Consider the following 7774-nt stretch of genomic DNA (forward strand, 5'->3'; position numbering starts at 1 on the left):
TCAGGGGCCAGTTTAAATCAATTTGTTAGCACTAGCATTTGGGGCTGGGTACTTAACCCAGATGAGGATGTTTCAGTCACATAGGACACAAGGACATTTCTTCAACCTAATTCACAGGTGACGTTAAAATAGGAAACAATGCTTGTAAATTGCGAAACATGCTACAAATGATTGCAACGTTGGTGACAAGGGAACGTCCTGCAATATTTCCCTGAGTGAGCTTAAAATTTTTACACATGTATTGACATTCACTATGTGCCAGGAACACCATTTTACACACATTACCGCGTAGGATTCCACCAAACACCACCAGGTACATGCTTTCACGATCCATTTTTACAAACGAGAGGTTGTCAGGCCAATAGATTGGGATCAGCCAGTAAATCAGGAAGACTTACCTGGTAAGTCTCCAGGGCAATTGTCATCACCCCCCCGCCCCTTCTCATTTGCCCAGGATTCCAGCATGGCAATCCTCCCTCTCCATGAAATGGATGGGGTTGTCAGATTTAGAATCTACTGAATCTCCTCCCAGGGCCACCCCAAGATAAGTTGAGAAACACAGAAACCCCCATACCAACCTGGTCTCCTCAGGGTGAAAGCTACCATGACTCCGATATCTGTATCCAAACAACAAGAGTATTAAACAGTGCATGTGTCAGACTTGCTGCAGCACATCTGTCTGAGGTGGCTTCAGTCCACATGGAACCCCAGGGCCCACACCACTGGGGACGCAGCTGCCTGGCACTGGAGTTTGGGTTTCATCTATATACTTTCTAATTGTGTCACTGGGGCTGGCCATGGGACTTCTCTGAGCTCCTGGTTCCTCTTCTGTGGAAATTGGCAATAAAGTTAACTCTGCTTTTCACCCGGGGTGTTATAGGAGGTCAGACAATTAAGATTGCAAACTCATCCTAGAAAAAGTGCTACATACCTCATTGCTGAATATCACTATAGTCACCTTTGAAGTACTCCCTTTGGGAAGCTATGCACCGACGCCAGTGCCTAGTCCACCCTTCAAAGCCATTTTGGAACTCTTTTTCTGGAATGGCCATCAGAGCTATCATTGTATTACCCTTGATGTTCTGAATGTCATCAAAATGTCTTCCTTTCAATATTTTCTTTATCTTTGGGTAAAGAAAGAAGCCATTGGGGGCCAGATCAGGTGAGCAGGAAGGGTGTTCCAATACAGTTATTTGTTTACTGGCCAAAAACTCCCTCACAGACAGTGCCGTGGGAGCTGGTGCATTGTCGTGATGCAAGAGCCATGAATTGTTGGCGAAAAGTTCAGGTTGTCTAACTTTTTCACACAGACTTTTCAGCACTTCCAAATAGTAAACTTGGTTAAGTGTTTGTCCAATTGGTACAAATTCATAATGACTAATCCCTCTGACATCAAAAAAGTTTAGCAACACCATTGCAACAAGTTCACAGTCTTAATTGTCAGACCTCGTATATACGACCTCATTGAGTCCTCATGCTGAACTGGTAGGAACCCTGCAAATAGCTCATATAATCATGTCATGTCCACGGCTCAGTGGAGCCAGGATTAGGAAACAGCTCTCAGTCGGGATCTCCATGTGTCACCAGATTCCCCTGCTGAAAACACCTTTTCTACCTTCAGTGTAGATTAGAAGCCACTCAGGCCAGGCAGCCAAACACTAAGTTAATTGCGTTGATGGCATGACTAGTCCTGGCCCCTGCTGCTCTCCTCCCCACCTAAGAAGACAGGATATAGGTTACCTGTGCACCTCACCCTCCAAACCCAGAGTCTCAACACCCAGTACCTTTTCAAAATTTGGCTGACATATCAATTTCTTTATCTGAAAACTCCTATGAACTAAAAAGATAAATTGTTTGTATATTTAATAAAATCTCTTTATCCAAAAAATAAATTTGCATATAATCAGGTCTATTTTAAAAACTAAGCAAAACCAAGTTTTATCACCATTCTGGGGTTATCGAAAGAGTCTTGGATAAATTCCCAGTTGCCTTCTGGGAAATACCTTTTTGGAAATATCCCATCTGTGTACTCATCTTCTTTATAAGACTGGGATATATTCATTAAAAGCGAACCACCAAACATAGAAACAGTTATAACTTGGGTTTTGCCGGAAGATTGTTCAAATATAAATCTATGTGACATGCTACCTTGTCAAGACTCTGAAACCCTTTTTTCTCTCTCCCCATGATCACAACTTACCTGTTCAATATCCTATTTCTTTAGGGCAAAGATGCTCAACTTTGGCTGCACAATAGACTCGTATAGGAGAGCTTTCTAAAACCATCCCCCATGCTATGATCAGATCCCATCTCAAGAATCTGATTTCATTGGTCAGCAGTGGGGCCAAGGACCAGTAGTTTTCAAAGTTACCAAAGTGATTCTAATGTGCAGCAGGGTTGCAGACACTGGTGGTTAAGTAATTACTGCCAAGGAGCTGTCTTCTCAAAGAGAATGTTTTAATTTTTTTAAAGAAAGTTCTAAAGATAAGTTTTTAACCAAAAGGAACAATGAAACAAGAAATTCAGAATACTTGGTGAACATATTTCAGTAAGCTGAATGAATTTTATCGTCCAACCTCAACTCCTCTTCCATTCAATCCCCATCCTGGCAAAGAGCCCACAGAATTAGTTGACTTATGCATAGGTTCAGCCAAATCTTGGCTGAACTCAGTCCAAAGTGTCCCAAGCAATGGCCTGAGTAGATGGGGCATTGACTCCCAATCTCATGGGGATCCAGTTCGCACTTGCCCACTGCAATTTGGAATCTCTTACCTTATTGAGGTAAATGGATGTTTCTCTATTAGGTCCTCATTTTCTACATTCCAGCCCCACTGGCCATCATAATGAGATTCAGATGTCACCAACTCAACAGACTGTCATTGAGAACCTTGATATTTCACCTGAGAGAGTCAGCTGAGTCTAGGAAATATACCCCCAAGGCTGTTAAAGACTCCATGCTCCTGTGGTTTCTCTGAATCAAGCATGCCTCAGGAACAATTCAGAGCCACATCGTGTAGAGCCAGCCCAGGTTAAGCCAGCCTCTCACAGCCCTTCCGAGATCCTTGCCAAATGTTCAAGGGCAAGAGAGTAGGAAGGTACTGCTCTAGGACTGCCCCGGGGAAATGGAGACATTCTACTTCCACGGATCTCTCCCACCCTGCAGCACCCCGACAGTGCCCACCACTGATGCCATCTTCCAAGGGTTGAGAAAGCCTTTTTCAACCTCTGGCCACTGGCCTCCATCCTCTCTTGTTCCTCCTCCTCTGTAGCTAAGATCAGCAGATGACTAGGTTGGTTAGAGTGCAAGGAAAATAGATAAACAAATATTGGCAGGTGGAGCCAATGACTCAGCACCATTAGGAATGCTGGATCCTCCCCAAACCCAAAGAAAATGTTCATTTTTCCTATTCCACCCTCTCTAGATCCAAGCTGATTAGAACCCTGATCTCTGTTCTCCTAAAGACAAAAAAAAACAACCTCTAAGCCAAAAATAGACTATAGGCAGGTTCCCAGCATTGAAACAAGCAGCTCTCTCTCCCTATATCCCAGCATAAGCAAGCCTTCAAACTCCCACCCTTTTAGGTATGTTGCTTTTCTTTACCCCTCAAACCTTTCTCTTCCCACATGTTCATGGACTATCTTTTGGCACAATGATAATAGTATGGCATTCATTGCTCGGCATTCCTCTTGGGCAGGATTAACGCCACCTTCTCTTGTTTGGGCCTACTTTTCCATAGAACATTTATATTCTACTTTCTGCTCCTACTGCCAAATGGAAGTAAGTTACTGAGGCAGGGCTTCTCCGCCATGCAACTGGGTGGGTGAGTCCATCTGCTCCACAGAGAAGTATTTAAAAACAAATCTGGACTCCAATCTAGCTTTGCCAGCAATTAAGGGGATGTTTTGACCTCTATTTGATGCCTAGGTCTATTTCTCAATGAGTTTTGAACATAAGGGAGAAAGAGAAGGGTATGGTTATAGCCTCAAGGATACCAATACAATGACATACAACAGATTTTGTTACAAGCGAGAATCATTAAATTCTATAATGGGAAAAGAGAAGGTCTATGAAATTCCTTCTAAACCTCATGTTTTGATGTCATGGACATTGAACAGCTCCTGTATTCAATTAAGTAACTACCTTTGCTATAGGATTCTCAGAGCCTTTAATATGTTGATGTTCATTGTGATTCTCTAGGAGGGTAATGCAGTGTTCAGATTTTCCCAAATGAATTGGACCACACCTTTATCACAAAACATCAAGTAACATCTAAAAGAACACTTTTGGGGACACCGAGAGAAAGAGAACCCTGGCAACTTTTCATGTCCTTTTCTTTTTAAAAACTTTTATGAGGTGAGCTGTGATCAAGTAAGAATCACTCAGGATACAGAGAACCTGACTCCAGAGCCCCATTCCAGCTCTGTATCCACACTGCTCCTGTCCTACGTCATACCTAACTGGTCTTTCTGCTTCCATCTTCTCTCCTTTCTGCAAACTATTCTCCAATCTGCAGCCATCTGTACAAACTATTCTCCTTTTTGCAGCCATCTTTGCAAACTAGAAGAGCAGGGAACTTCCTTAATATGATAAAGAATATCTATGAAAATCCTAGAGTTACTATCATAGCAATAGTAGATATTGAAAGACTGCCCCTTAAGATTAAAAAAAAAAATGAGACAAAAATGTTCACTATCACCTCTTGTATTCAACACTGTACTAGTTCAATAAAGTTTGACTATCTGAATTAATAAGTGAATGTAGCAGGACATCTAGAAACAAGGTCAATATACAAAAATCAATTGTACCTTTCTGTACCAAACAAAGAATTATAAACTGAAATTATAAATAAAAGGTATTATAATTATAACAGCATCAAAAATTCAAAAACTTAGGAATCAATCTGAGAAGTATGAGCAAGACCTCTACTTTGGAAATTACAAAAATAAATAAATGGAGTAATATTCCACACTGGTGAATGGGAAAATGTAATATTGGGAAGAAGTTGAACTTCCCCAACTTGATTTAGAGATTATTATTTGTTATATCCACTTTGTGAAAAATTTTCAAGTCATACATTTATGATTTGCTTGTAATTTTCTGTGTATATGTCATGATTCAACAAAATGTTTAATTTTTTTAAAGTATAGATTTTGGGATCCAAAGTCCTGGCTTTGAGTATTGGCTCAGCTACCTGCTAATTACATAACCTTGAGCAAATCCTTAACTTTTCTGTGCCTCAGTTTCTTCATCTGTAAAAGGAAGGATAAGTTATGCCTCTATTAGAGGGCTGTTGGGAAAATCAAATGAGATAAAAGATGCAACATTCTGTTTGAAAACACTAAAGTGCTATATCTTCTTGCACATGTTAATTAAATGAAAAATCAAGATCAACATTCCATGAACGCCCCTTAGGGCTCTCCACAATACAGCCTCAGCTCGCCAGTCAAGCACTTGATACCCCCAAACTCTGTACTCCAGCCCAATGGACAGCTCCTCCTGAATTCGTCTCCCTCTCTTGCCCATGAACCTTTTCTCACTCCAGGCTCTCCACTGAAGGTGACTTCTCCCATCTCCATCTGTCAACACCCAACTCTATCTTCTAGGCCTAGTTCAATTACATCCTTTTATGTGATGGTTTTGCAAGGAGGAACATTCTTCTGGATTCCATCAGCACTTTGTTCTTATCTCTATTATAGCATTTATCACATGAATCAGAACAGTTACATTTAAAAGATCATTCTCCTTTATTAGATACTGAGCTTTTGATGGCAGTCATGATGCCTATTTACATCTACACCTTCAGTATTTAGCACAACGCCTGGTACGTAGCAGCACTCAGTGACTATTGGACACAGGAGTAGATAGATGGACAGGTTAGAGCATGCATGTGTAAAGCTCCACAAGAATTCACTGGAAGTTCTTGGGCTCTCTTCAAAAATGTATCATAGCAGAGAAACAACAGTTTAGGCAATTTCAACGTTGAGAGCATAATCAGAGAGAGAATAAAATGTCAGTTGCCAAGCCTTGCCCTAATACTTGCCTTAGAGTGGTGGCGAGAGAGGAAATTATTCTCTGAGGCCCGATAAACCATTTGGATTCTATTGAATGGTGCTTCATCTCTGCCTGTCACCCAGCCTTGGTCTCCATCCATTTCTTAAAATCATTCCCTTTTCTAATGCATCCTTTTTTTTCCCTCATCATGTCTAAATAGCTTTTATTGTTTAGTTTTTTTCTTTACCACCTGTCCCTTAGATGGTGATTCAACAAAAGGATATGGAGCCTACTTTTGTCCCCAGCACTGTGCTAGGCCTGGTAAACAGAAATAAATCCAACAGCATCCTTAGTCTTAGAGACACTTACAATGTGGGTGCACTGTGATAAGCACAAATGAACAATGCTTCCATGGGTTAGTACCAAGTGCTCTTGGAAGAGAATGGAGGAAAGAATGAGTGACATGGAGGAAAGAATGACTGACACGGCCGAGAAGAATCAAGGAAGGCATCCAGAGGAGGTGACACTCTAATTTGGTCTTAAAAGAAGAATAAGATCCCGGGCAGTGGAGAAGAGATAAGTGGAAAGGATGAATGTGTATTCAGTACCTACTATGTGTCAGATTTCTTTACATGTGACAATTCATTGAATGACCACAACAAACGAGAGGAGATGATATTAGTCTCAGTTTAAAGAGGAGAAACTGACTTGGAGAGATTAGGCGATGGTATGGACTAAATGTTTGGGTCCCCCCAACACCTATATGTTGAAGTCCGAATTTCAGGTGTGATGGTATTTGACTTTGGGAGGTGACTGGGTTTGGATGACGTCATGGAGGTGGAGCCCTCAGGATGAGATTGGTGCCTTGATAAGGGAAATAATCTCTCTCTGCCACGTGCTCTCAGACACTCATCAGACAGTGTTCTTGTCAGACACTGGATCTGCAGGTACCCTGGACTTCCCAGCTTCCAGAACTGTGAGAAATAAATGTTTATTGTCTAAGCCACCTAGCCTATGGTGTTTTTATCACAGCAGCCCAAATTGACTAAGACAGGTCACTTGGGGATATAGACAGAGTTCAGACTGGATAAGCAGACAAGGGGAATAGTATGTACACAGATACTCATGGAACCTCCCTCTGGATACCTAGAGGTATTAAGGGTCTTTCCAAGAATGAAAAATCCCAACAAACCTCCTATCGAGAGATACAAAATCAGATCTGAGAAAATAACCCCTCTGGCTACAGTAGATACCCTACTGCCTTATTCTACGGAGTGGTTTTGGTTTTGGTTTCTCCCATATCTGTCAGGTTTCTCTGTGTTTCCAAAACAGGACAGAATGATGAAAAATCTATACACTCTGCCTAATCTTCTGGAAATTCACCTCAGAGCTATAAAGTTTCTTAAAAATCATCCATCGCTCCGTCTGATGTATGAATTCCTTTACACCCATCTCCATTAACTTCAACCTACTATATCACTTGAATATCTCTGAGGATGAGGAATTCACCAATTTCCTAACTACCCAACTATTTCAGTCACAATTTTTTTCAAAGTATATAGAGGTTCAGGTGTAACTTTGGTTGGGTGTTTGACACTCAACCAAAAGAAAACTTGAATGCTTTAACAGCTACCTTAAGTTGCAAGAGGATAGAGGATGTTCTTTCAGCAAAATGCTGACAGTGGGAAGTAGAGGGACACGAAGCCTTGGAGCAGCAGTGGGTGACAGGCTTGGCAGGGGCGTGGTGAAACTCAGGATTGGCAGTATTCCAAATGGCAGCCG

This window comes from Rhinolophus hipposideros (genome assembly GCF_964194185.1).
Source record: "Rhinolophus hipposideros genome assembly, chromosome: 13".
Classification (NCBI taxonomy): Eukaryota; Metazoa; Chordata; class Mammalia; order Chiroptera; family Rhinolophidae; genus Rhinolophus; species Rhinolophus hipposideros.